At 41.8% G+C, this 13,138-nt stretch overlaps 1 protein-coding gene across 1 annotated transcript in view; it reads left to right on the forward strand.

The window, feature by feature from the left end:
• Window positions 1-12,206: 12,206 nt before the first annotated feature.
• Window positions 12,207-13,138, forward strand: part of TBCD (tubulin folding cofactor D) — a 187,095-nt gene continuing 186,163 nt past the window's right edge. The window contains exon 1 of the mRNA XM_075178183.1: window positions 12,207-12,307. The gene's annotated coding sequence lies outside the window, so the exon portion shown is untranslated. The remainder of the gene's footprint in view (window positions 12,308-13,138) is intronic.

Below are 13,138 nucleotides of genomic sequence, written 5' to 3' on the forward strand. Positions count from 1 at the left end.
ATATCTTCATTAATTAAACTGCATTGTAAACATTATGGGCCTGATTCATTAAGGGAAGTGAAGCAAATAAAAATAAGTAACTTTGAACCTTGGCAAAACCATGTTGTATTGGACGGGGAGGTGTGACTGGGTCGACTTATAAATCACCTATTTGTGGCTGGATCATGTAGAAATAATTTATTGTAGAAATGTATATCAATCAGAGGTGCAGGCACCAATGTATAATTTGAAATGCACTTATCGTGTTGCATTGGGATGTGTTTTGTATAGAAATGTAATTATTTGGGTTTGTAACTTTGCTAGAGAAAGTCTGTTTGCTGATAGCAGGAAATGCTAAGTAAGTCTTTATGTGAAGTGACAAACACCTGTTTAGCCTGTATAGCCAGCAGGGGGCCGCTGTCTGGTGTGGCTGCATCTCAGATAATGCAAGCATTAGTTTTAGCACATAACAGAGTAGTGTAAATATTGTTAGCTTTGCATTGCATGTAAATCCATGTTTGGGAAACATATATCGTATCCTGATACTAAAAATAACTCAGACCTCAGGGGGCTGGCTTACCTTGTGAGGCTGTGTCTAAACTGTATAAAAATAGAGACCTTGTACACTGAAATGTATCATCATTCTTGTTCCATCTGACCTGATCACTGGTAACTTCAATCAGTGTGACTGCAAATAAACATCATTTGCTTCAACGACCTGCTTGAGAACATCTTCCATGCTGAAGATCCTGTGACCTACAGATTAGACTCAAAATCAAATCCGTTTCCGGCTGTCTGAGGTGTGGACCCAGCTTCCCAGCACCACCGCTCTGCCCGCTACCCAGCAGCTCTGGCCAGTGTGATAAGCCAGGGGGGATCCATCCACAGCACCCTGATCCATAGTAAACGGTCAGGGGTACCAGCCCAGATGTACCAGCGAAGAGGTACCCTAGCAGTGACTGTTACCCAGAAGGAACCCGGCACTGAATGCCGGTAAGGAGTCCAGTGGTGGCAGCATTTGTAAGCCCCTCCTACTGCAGTTAGAGGGCGCATTTGGGATAACAAAAGGGAACGGTGGCTATGTAAGCCCAGCCGGTTCCCAGCAACAACAGACAGGGTGGCATAGGCGGTCCATCCTGTCACAGGAGGTAAATTTAAAATGTGATCACAGATAAATAATTGGGGCAGAGCATGTCCTAGATCAACTTTTAATGTCAGTGTAAAAATAATTATTAATTATCAAATATTTGCGTCCTACATGAAAAAACAGACAGTAGTTTTGTATGTGTAAAATACTAAACTCATTTGCACCCCTTGCATTGCAACATGGTTTTCCCAATATTTATAGTTACTCATTGTTATGCTTTACTTTCTTTAATGAATCAGGGCCCTAGGTGTCTCGTTAAGAGTTTGACATCTTTTGCGCCCGGAACACATGTGTAAAAATTCTGTTGTAAAAATGGGTTATGTGTGTATGTGGAATCGCAGATATCTGCAGATACAGCTGTAGTTCAGGTCCACGTCAGATGTACAAATGCTTATACTTACACTCAATTACAGTTATTATAGTTAAAGCTGTGTTAGTAATGCGAGGCGCATTACACTATTCGCACACATTGTAATTTAACGAAGTGTCATATACATGAGAGAATAGTGTCTCCACAGTGTTTTATTAAAGGTGAGTCACATTTTCTATATAAAGTATAATTAAATCCAAACACCACACATCCCCCACTTAGCACTCTATAAATGGAATAGGAAGATACTATCAAGTCTATAGAACTGATACATTTTGGTGCGCATGCACAGTATGAAAATGTGTATATTTAGGCCCCACAAATGAACGTTTGTTCAAACGTAAATTAAGCCCTTTAGCTTATTAGAAGTACTACCAGTTAACAGTTTCTGTGCTACGACGTTCGATCAGCTCTGATTTGTCTGAGAAGAGCGCTAAGCTAGGAAATCCTGGGGTACTGACTGGCTGTTCAGTTTCACATGTGTATTAAAAAAACAAAGCAACAGTAGTAGGTACTTTATATTCACCATAAGGGTTATTTTATTATCAATGGGGGTAAAGCATTTTTAACTAAATTGAATGGAGTTCTCTTGCCTACGAAATCTACTTCAAATCCATTAAAAACTGAAAAAATATGGGTCTGTTTTAGGGAGCAAACAAATAACTCTATCTTTTCTTTTTATATATTCTTTATTTTCAATTTTTGAACAGGAAAAACAAATAGACAATAGGTTACAATACTAAAAAGACAAGTTAATAATAATAATGGTAACCAACATATCCACTGAACAATAGTACCATTTTTGCTTGTTTCGTTAAAGAAACCTAAAACAAACAGACAAGACAAAGAGAGGGTTAGGATTGAGGGCACAAGTAAGAGATCAGGGTGAGGGGGGGATTGAGTGAACTTGGAGAAAGAGTGTGGACTCACTGGGGGCCTGAGTCATTAAGGAGAGCAAAGAAAAGGAGTAACCTTGCACCTCTGCAAAACCGAGATTTTACAGAAAAGTCCGGCTGGTTATCCTGTGTACTCTGAATACAATTTAGTTCTTCTCCAAGTGCGTCCATCTATCTTGATTCACAAGAAGCTGAGTTTGCAGTTTAGGATTCTAACAGATATCACAGTGTGACATCTAGCCAATGGGTTTTGAAAATTAGTGAACTCCTTCATGGGTGCATGGCGCTAGTGATTCCAGCCAGTTATTTATACTAGTGGTTGATTGATATGCCAATGCTTTGAATTGACCCCTTCTGCGCTGATGAAAAATGTAATAATATAAACAATAAATGGTATCTAATCCAAAATTGGATATTCCAATTACAAACGGGAAAGTTGGAGGTTACATCGTATAACATGTCAAAGGTTATCAACATAGTGTGTTAGCATACAAAAACGAAAAACAAAATAATAACTGAAATAACATTTTGTGGTGTATATATTAATTTTTCTGTCATTTGCACTGTCTGAAACAAATTATTTATACACTATTTTTTTTTAAAGCTAATAAACATACTGAAGCCCAAAACGGAGGACTACATTTTTCTCCTACCATTAGACAACCTACAGGCAGGAATAATGTGAATTGACTTATCTTGTCCAGTTAAGGGTTTAATAAACATGTTTACTTAGCAAACATAAAAGTCAAACAATACATAAAATGCACCCATATAGAACATTGAAAATAAGGCTTCCCAAACATTTTCAGAATATTTGAAAGAGCAAACATTCTGTCATTTTAAGAACATTATAAAGAAATAAACAGAATTGGAGAAAGAAAAATTGTATGTAATGTCCACATCTAGAACAGAAAAAAGCTGGATGTTTTCATTGAATCGTCTTTCATTGACTTAAGTCACATTCAATAGACTAGTCCCCATTCTCTCTAAACCAAGAAGGTGTTTGCGTTCAATAATTTGTCTTTATATAATCTTAGCTTTAGAATGCCAATGCAATTATTTACATGTTGTCTAAGCTTTTCCTTATATATTTCCTCTCTTCCGCATGTAAGTAGGGAAGGTAATATACATACTTATCCAACTATAATCCCTAGTAACACATACAGAAATACCCGTTTGTGATAATTTTGTTTCATTATTACTTGGTGTAGTCTGCTCCAGTTGTTTTTAAAATGTAGCACCTCTATATGCCCATCAATATATGGACCTTTTATACTTTCACATGGACAGAGAGGCCCAGTTGGAATGGTCTTAGAACACACTTGAATTGGATCAGCTTGCGTCTGATATTGGCAGTCCATTTAATCTTATGTGGCAGCACTTTTACCCGTTTTAAGGTCTTCTATGTGTTCTCTCAGTATCATATTTTGTTTCAGGTGTACCTGCACCAGGGTGTGTAGCAGGGCCGGACTGGGACTAAAAATCAGCCCTGGCATTTAAAGTACACAGGTCCCCCTCAGTTCTAGTAGGAAAGAAATTATGTGCCGTCGCGCATCGGCGGCACCATAAAGGGCGTGACCACACAGACACACACTATAGCCACACAGACATACACTATAGCCACACAGACACATACTATAGCCACACAGACACATACTATAGCCACACAGACACACACTATAGCCACACAGACATACACTATAGCCACACAGACATACACTATAGCCACACAGACATACACTATAGCCACGCAGACACATACTATAGCCACGCGGACATACACTATAGCCACACAGACATACACTATAGCCACACAGACATACACTATAGCCACACAGACACACACTATAGCCACACAGACATACACTATAGCCACACAGACACATACTATAGCCACACAGACATACACTATAGACACAGACACACACCATAGCCACACAGACACACACTATAGCCACGCGGACATACACTATAGCCACACAGACATACACTATAGCCACACAGACATACACTATAGCCACACAGACACATACTATAGCCACACAGACATACACTATAGCCACACAGACACATACTATAGCCACACAGACATACACTATAGCCACACAGACACACACTATAGCCACACAGACATACACTATAGACACAGACACATACTATAGCCACACAGACATACACTATAGACACAGACACACAGCATAGCCACACAGACATACACTATAGACACAGACACACACCATAGCCACACAGACACACACTATAGACACACACACACACCATAGCCACACAGACACACACTATAGACACAGACACACACCATAGCCACACAGACATACACTATAGACACAGACACACACCATAGCCACACAGACATACACTATAGACACAGACACACAGCATAGCCACACAGACATACACTATAGACACAGACACACACCATAGCCACACAGACACACACTATAGACACACACACACACCATAGCCACACAGACACACACTATAGACACAGACACACACCATAGCCACACAGACATACACTATAGACACAGACACATACTATAGCCACGCGGACATACACTATAGCCACACAGACATACACTATAGCCACACAGACATACACTATAGCCACACAGACACACACTATAGCCACGCGGACATACACTATAGCCACACAGACATACACTATAGCCACACAGACATACACTATAGCCACACAGACACACACTATAGCCACACAGACATACACTATAGCCACACAGACACATACTATAGCCACACAGACATACACTATAGACACAGACACACACCATAGCCACACAGACACACACTATAGCCACGCGGACATACACTATAGCCACACAGACATACACTATAGCCACACAGACATACACTATAGCCACACAGACATACACTATAGCCACACAGACATACACTATAGACACAGACACACACCATAGCCACACAGACACATACTATAGCCACGCGGACATACACTATAGCCACACAGACATACACTATAGCCACACAGACATACACTATAGCCACACAGACACATACTATAGCCACACAGACATACACTATAGACACAGACACACAGCATAGCCACACAGACATACACTATAGACACAGACACACACCATAGCCACACAGACACACACTATAGACACACACACACACCATAGCCACACAGACACACACTATAGACACAGACACACACCATAGCCACACAGACATACACTATAGACACAGACACACACCATAGCCACACAGACATACACTATAGACACAGACACACAGCATAGCCACACAGACATACACTATAGACACAGACACACACCATAGCCACACAGACACACACTATAGACACACACACACACCATAGCCACACAGACACACACTATAGACACAGACACACACCATAGCCACACAGACATACACTATAGACACAGACACACACCATAGCCACACAGACATACACTATAGACACAGACATACACCATAGCCACACAGACACACACTATAGACACAGACACTTACCTTGTTACATCCTTCCTGCGCGCTGATCAGCGGACGGAGTCGGTGACTGCCGTCTGTGCAAGTAATCACATGGGACGGCACCTGTCACGTGATGCCTTCCCAGGTGATTACTTGCAAATGCAGCAGTCACTGACTCTCTGTCCGCCGAGCAGCTCGCAGAGTGCTGCAGCTCGGCGGGCATGAGGACCGGCCCATCTGACCATCGGCACTTCTGGCATTTGCCAGAAGTGCCAGATGACCAGTCCGGCCGTGGTGTGTAGTGTTTCAGGTGTACCTGCACCTGGGTGTGTAGTGTTTCAGGTGTACCTGCACCTGGATGTGTAGTGTTTCAGGTGTACCTGCACCTGGGTGTGTAGTGTTTCAGGTTTACCTGCACCTGGATGTGTAGTGTCTCTGGGGTACCTTCACCTGGGTGTGTAGTGTCTCAGGTGTTCCTGAACCTGGGGGTGTAGTGTTTCAGGTGTTCCTGGACTTGGGTGTGTAGTGTTTCAGGTGTACCGGGACCTGGGTGTGTAGTGTTTCAGGTGTACCGGGACCTGGGTGTGTAGTGTTTCAGGTGGACCTGGATCTGGGGGTGTAATGCTTCTGGTGAATCTGGACCTGGGTGTGTAGTGTTTCAGGTTCATCTTCTATAGCTCTATTCTGCCTTATGTATGGGTTCTGTATAAGAATGTAATTCATTTTTAATTTCTTTCAGCCCTTCCAGCATTATCTATGGAGTCAGTAGTAGTTTCCTAACCAGGGATTAGTGAGCGTACCCAGTACAGATCAAATTAAATTCGGGTATAGTAGTTAGCCATATGTGGGGCAGCACGGTGGCTAAGTGGTAGCACTTCTGCCTCACAGCACTGGGGTCATGAGTTAAATTCCCGACCATGGCCCTATCTGTGAGGAGTTTGTATGTTCTCCCTGTGTTTGCGTGGGTTTCCTCCGGGTGCTCCGGTTTCCTCCCACACTCCAAAAACATACAGGTAGGTTAATTGGCTGCTATCAAAATTGACCCTAGTCTGTGTCTGTGTGAGTGTGTGTATGTATGTTAGGGAATTTAGACTGTAAGCTCCAATGGGGCAGGGACTGATGTGAATGAGTTCTCTGTACAGCGCTGCGGAATCAGTGGCGCTATATAAATAAATGGTGATAATGAAGATGTAGATGTGGATTGATCCCTTTAGGGATCAAGGGATCAATCCAGTTCCCAAGATACACCACCACACTGGAGAATGTAATGCTTTTAGGAGACAGGAGGGCTGGGTAATATATTGGGCCATAGACCAAGAGGACCTTTTAATGAATAAAATCATACAGTGTAAAGTTGTACTTACGTATCATAATATGCATGTAGCAATGTCACTTGTTACAATAATTAGTTCAGAAAAATAATCAGGTTAAACCATGGTTTGGCGGCAGCACCCTGGGAGCCGCCCGTTCCTCGGCCACTCTCCCTTGGGCACTGCCTTTGCCTGCATCATAGCCCAGTGCCACACTACCAGCCCATCACCGACATGGAGGAACGGCAGCCACCAGCTTCTCAGCTAAGAACCTGCCTCTCCACGTTCAGTGTGGGTGTGCTGCAGGCAGAATAAAAACGATGACAATATGTCACTCATTCGGTGTTTTAGGCACCCCTTATACTTTAGCACCATAACGTCACCTGGCGGTAGCACCTGCCCTGTATTAACCACATCACATTGTTCCCGCTACAGATTTTGGGACCTCCCCCTTCAACAGGAAAACTAATGTTCCAGATTGGTTGTGGAGTAAACGCTGGGATGTGGATTAGATGATCTTTCATTTATACAATTTACTCAAATGAATGCAATTTCTGACATTTAACAGAAAAAAATAATTTTCTATATCTAACCAGTTTAAGGATACAAAAGAGGTATAATTTGTGCAATTATATTGTCCAGAATCACATTGGTATAGTTTGTTTGTTTTTCTACATTTCTTATTATAATTATTCTTTAATCAGGGTTGCCCCCTTTTCTCTTCTTGTCTATATTGCTATATTCAATGAATAATGACTTATCAGCAGGTTTGTCTTGCCAAAAGTAAGCAATTTTTTATGCAAGCTATCCTGACAGAGTTAGAGAGGAATTTTCACATACATGTACTGTCACACACAAACAGTGACTAGTCTGAGAATTCAGGAATTTGAAAAAAGAAAACAAAGGAAACTTAGGCTGGGTACACACTGGAGGTTTTTCAGCTGATTATCGGCCAATCACCTGATAAACAGCTCGGCCACAGATCGCATTAGTGTATAATCACACGATGAATATTAATAGTTCCAAAAAGCCGATTGTCATTTCATTTGGTTGGTCATACTGTTTAATAATCTCGTTCCAACCACCTTCCGGTCATGTAATGTGTATGCCCTCACGATTACGATCTCCAAACAGTTTACAGAGTCATGGTCTTTTCAGCCGATGACGGCAATGAACATGTCCCGGTGACTAAATGTAGAGAGTGCTGTAGATGGAATAGTTTGTTAGTTCTGAGACTGTGTTACAACTCTATCTGTCATTTCTACCTAGCAGCAGTACCTCATACCACCAGAGGTGCTGCTGTTCTGCTCCTGAACTCTGCAACATACCTGAAGGAGTTAATCTTATTGCCTGAGGATTAATTAGAACTGCACCTGTTACACTGCTTTTAATACCTGCCTCAAGCTGTGCTCTGTGCAGTTCATCCTGTTTGTTCCTGGCTGCTACTTCTGTTCATTTGTTGTATACCTGCTGGACTGACCTTCTGTGTATGACCCCTGCCTGTTTCTTGGACCTTGCCTGCTTGCCTGAGACCCCGAATCATTTACCTGTACTTTGGACCACGCTGTTTTGCCTGACTTCTGGACCTCGCTTATTTGCCTCATCTCAACCTGGCTATTTGGATTTATTGTCTGATCACTGCTTGATCCCTGGACTCTGTCTGCTCTCCTGGACTGCCTTGTGCCTTTTGGACTGGGGTAAAATTTATTTTATCAGCACCTGCCATTGTTGCTATACAGTCTCTTTAGGAAACCTGTTCAAACCTGTGGATCTTTTGTTTGTGTATTTACTTTAATAAAGACACTTTGCTTTACATTTTTGTTGCTATTAGTAAATACACTGGGATTCATAACAGACTGAATATTTAATGTCAGAGTCACAGAAGCTGATGACATTCGTAAGGACATGTGGACAGCTATAACAAGGCCGTTTTAATCTGTGTGACAGGAATGAGCGAATGAGTGATTGTTGTGCTGTCATTCTCTAAATTAGTATAGGACCAGATGAAGAGCACAGATGTAAGGTAAACCGTGTGTAGTGTGTATGCATGAATCGGCCGACCGGTCAGACCTTCAGTCGTAGGAACAATTGTTGTAGATAACAGATTGGTCGAAAAATTCTGCAGTGTGTACTTAGCCTCAGCTTTGGTTTTGATAGAGAAGAAAAAGACAGAGCTTTGACCAGTTGGTGAAGCCCCCATAGGCTGTTACTAGACTACCCAGGAAGCAATCACAGTCCAGGCACGGTCTGTCCAAGATGAGGCTCAACCAAGGAGTTCCCACTTTGTCCTTACATACAATATTTCTGCGTCATCACCAATTACATGTGTTTATGCAGTATAATATACATATAACTAGTGTCGTAACTATACATTTTGGCGCCCTACACCCCCCCCCCCCCATTTGGAATGCAAGTTTGCGTTCCAAATGCCGACTTCCTGTCAGTGGAACGCACATGCGTTCCACGGCGGAACATAACGGCTGAAGCATCAAACTCTGGTAAGTTAAAATCTCTCTCTCTCTTCAGCCCTTAAGCGGAACTTCAGGGGTGAAGGCAGGTAGCAGGTGGCTGCTGCGTCCCCTTGGCTTTGCACCCTGGGCAACGGCACCGCCCGCACCCTCCTCGTTACGGCACTGCATATGACTAATGGAAAGGAGCATTTGACACACCCAAGCGCCATTTGCAGGCAGTATGTTCAACAAAGCTTGGATACTTTGTGACTTATACCGTAAGCAGGTGTTTCCCAAGTCCTTTGCTCAAGAACCCCCAATGGCTCATGCTTTTTTCACTTCTGACTTAATAAGATTTTCTGTTTTCAATGTGGAATTGTGACTTTCCACACGGAGCTGTACACAATGTAGACTTTGAACCAAAGTCATGGTTTCTGGCCTCATCACGGAAAGACAAGGTTCTCATTGCCGATTTTCTGGTATAGGGGTGTGTAATGGCAAAATATCCATCCAACTGTTATTAATGTAAGATATGAGCAAAGGCTACCCGCCACCAATATAAAAATATGGACCATCTGCTAAATTATTGAATACCACCATCAAAGGTTAAAAATTATAATAGACTAATTAAAATGAGGGTTTTTACGGTTTTCAGCGTTTGTTTATTGGGAAATTTGGTATTTATTGGTGCTGTTGTTTTTTCAATGCAGAAAAAATATTTGTATATTATACAAAACAGAATAACTGCATAAAGTTTGGTGCTTGTCTTGTTTTTATGTTACACAGGGGAGAGAGAAGGTACACTGGATGCCAGGGGAGGGTAAAGGGAGAGAGTCCTAGAGGGACGGGTTCCCAAGGCATAGCAGAAGGGAACAAGAGAAAAGGAGCAACTCTGTTGATAATGATTTTAAACATTCACTCTCCAAGGGTTCAATGAAGGGAGGTTGAGACTCCACTGAACAATCACATAAGGGAAAGAGTTGTGAGGATTCACAGCACTAGTTCCAGGTGGCAGCGGTCAGAAAAAATAGTTATCGTGAGCAGAGGCTGAACTAGCAAGCTGTGGGCCCCCGTGTGCACGGAAGAGGGGAGGAGGGAACCAGGGCCCACAGCTTGCTTGTTCCCCATGCAGTGGACCCCATTATCTTCATGGGCCCTGGCGCACATGCTGCACCAATGGTAACTTCGCCACTGACTGTGAGGATTCACAACACTAGTTCCAGATGATGATGTCAAAAAACTGTTCCTAATGACAGCCTCAAACACCATCACTCTATTCCTGTAATCAGCACTCTGCTAAGAAAAGCAATATAGTTAATCAGCTCACCTGGACTATTGCACAGCTTTCCTTACTTTGCAATCAGCATTTCAGTGAAAATGTCATGTCAATCAGAACATTTATCTCACCTGTTTGTAGCCTTTATAAAGTCCCTCAGTGCTACCAAACCTTGTGTTGTGAAGAAGACTTGTTTTGTCTGACTATACATCACTATTCTGCGTTCTCCAATCATTCAACTTTGACTTCATCCCCCACTATTCTACCTTCTCCAATCCCTTGACTTTGTCTTCTTCTATCAATATTCTACCTTCTCCATTCCCTTGACTTTGGCTTCTTCCATCAATAATCTACCTTCTACAATCCTGTGATTTCAGCTTGTACTTCATGACCAGTCCTCTCAGGACTAAGTGGTTTGGCTGTTTCTAAAAAAAAAAAGGCAACAGTCACTGGCATACTTGGGGCTAGATTTGATAAGCTGTGGGTTTGAAAAAGTGGAGATGGGTTAGTGTTTTAGAAGCATATCTGATGCGTCAAAGCACTATATATACTAAAACAAAATGTCAATTTGCATGTACCCTTAGGGATTGTACACACGGGTGCTAGAAACCTGCACTAGTTAGAAACAGAATTATAAGGGGTCTATCCAATAAAATGTAAGGTTCTGTCGGAACCTCACGCCAGGAGTCTCCGTGGGATGTTCATGGGTAAGATCTTTGCTCAGTTTTGCTCGCACCTCATAGAGAATCCTTAGTCACTGAATTGGGAAATATTACTTTATTTTAATGCATCCATCTAAAGAGCGAGATGAGCGCTGTAGATAGTAATCATGAAGTTCAAAGTCATACAGTTTTCCATCACCATCAACATCAAAGGTGTCTGTGTGTTAAGAGAATATAGCCTACATATACTGTATATAGATAAGCCTGTAATGCACATATGTTGCACAGCTAAACACCAGGCTGCACACAACTGGGAGAAATTAGACCATCCCAGGCATCGAGAAGTGATACAGTGAATCTGGTTTATATCTTTGCATAACTTATGAATGTATTGTAGTTATCATTATCATAAACATGTTACAATGTAAATCATAAAGTTATCATAAACATGTATTACGTACATAAAACAAATCCCGGCCATGCTTTTATTTACCGGATATATGTACAAATGACTTTTTGTTTTATTATCTCTCAGGCTGTAGCCATATGTGATTATTACACTGTGCGCAGCATATAGTGCGACACAGGTTACAGCACAGAACGCGCCGCCCCTTTCTGTCCCTCCTCAGCACCCGTAGCCGCCGTTACCAGACTACAGAGGAAGCATCACTGTTCTGCACGGGGACAGCGCAGCCTGAGAGACATAGTGCAGCATATATACTGTGAGTGAGTGCAGCATATATACTGTGAGTGAGTGCAGCATATATACTGTGAGTGAGTGCAACATATATACTGTGAGTGAGTGCAGCATATATACTGTGAGTGAGTGCAGCATATATACTGTGAGTGCAACATATATACACACTGTGTAAGTGTATTATACTGTTGGGTGACAGTGAGTGCAGCATCAGTAATATATATATATATATATATATATATATATATATATACATATACACACACACACACACTGTGTAAGTGTATTACACTGCTGGGTGACAGTGAGTGCAGCATCAGTGCTATATATACTGTGTAAGTGTATTATACTGCTGGGTGACAGTGAGTGCAGCATTAGTGCTATATATACTGTGTAAGTGTATTATACTGCTGGGTGACAGTGAGTCCGGCATATATACTGTGTAAGTAAGTGTATTACACTGCTGGGTAACAGTGAGTGCAGTATCAGTGCTATATATACTGTGTATTATAAATACTGTATGGGTGACAGTGAGTTATATACTCCGTATTATATATACTGCATGGGTGACAGCTCAGCATCGGTGCTATATATACTGTGTAAGTCTATTACACTGCTGGGTGACAGTGAGTGCAACACTTACATACTGTATTATATGCTGTGTGTGTTATATACTGCTGTGTCACAGTGATTGCAGCAGGGTTATGTATGTGTGTAATATACTGTGTGTGTGTGACAGTGAGTGCAGTGGTGTATGTGTATATATATATATATATATATATATATATATATATATATTAGTGTGTGTCTTGTACTGCAGTGAGTGTACCTACCTGCACCTTCTATGTGTAATATG

Source organism: Mixophyes fleayi, chromosome 6 (genome assembly GCF_038048845.1).
Source record: "Mixophyes fleayi isolate aMixFle1 chromosome 6, aMixFle1.hap1, whole genome shotgun sequence".
NCBI lineage: Eukaryota > Metazoa > Chordata > Amphibia > Anura > Limnodynastidae > Mixophyes > Mixophyes fleayi.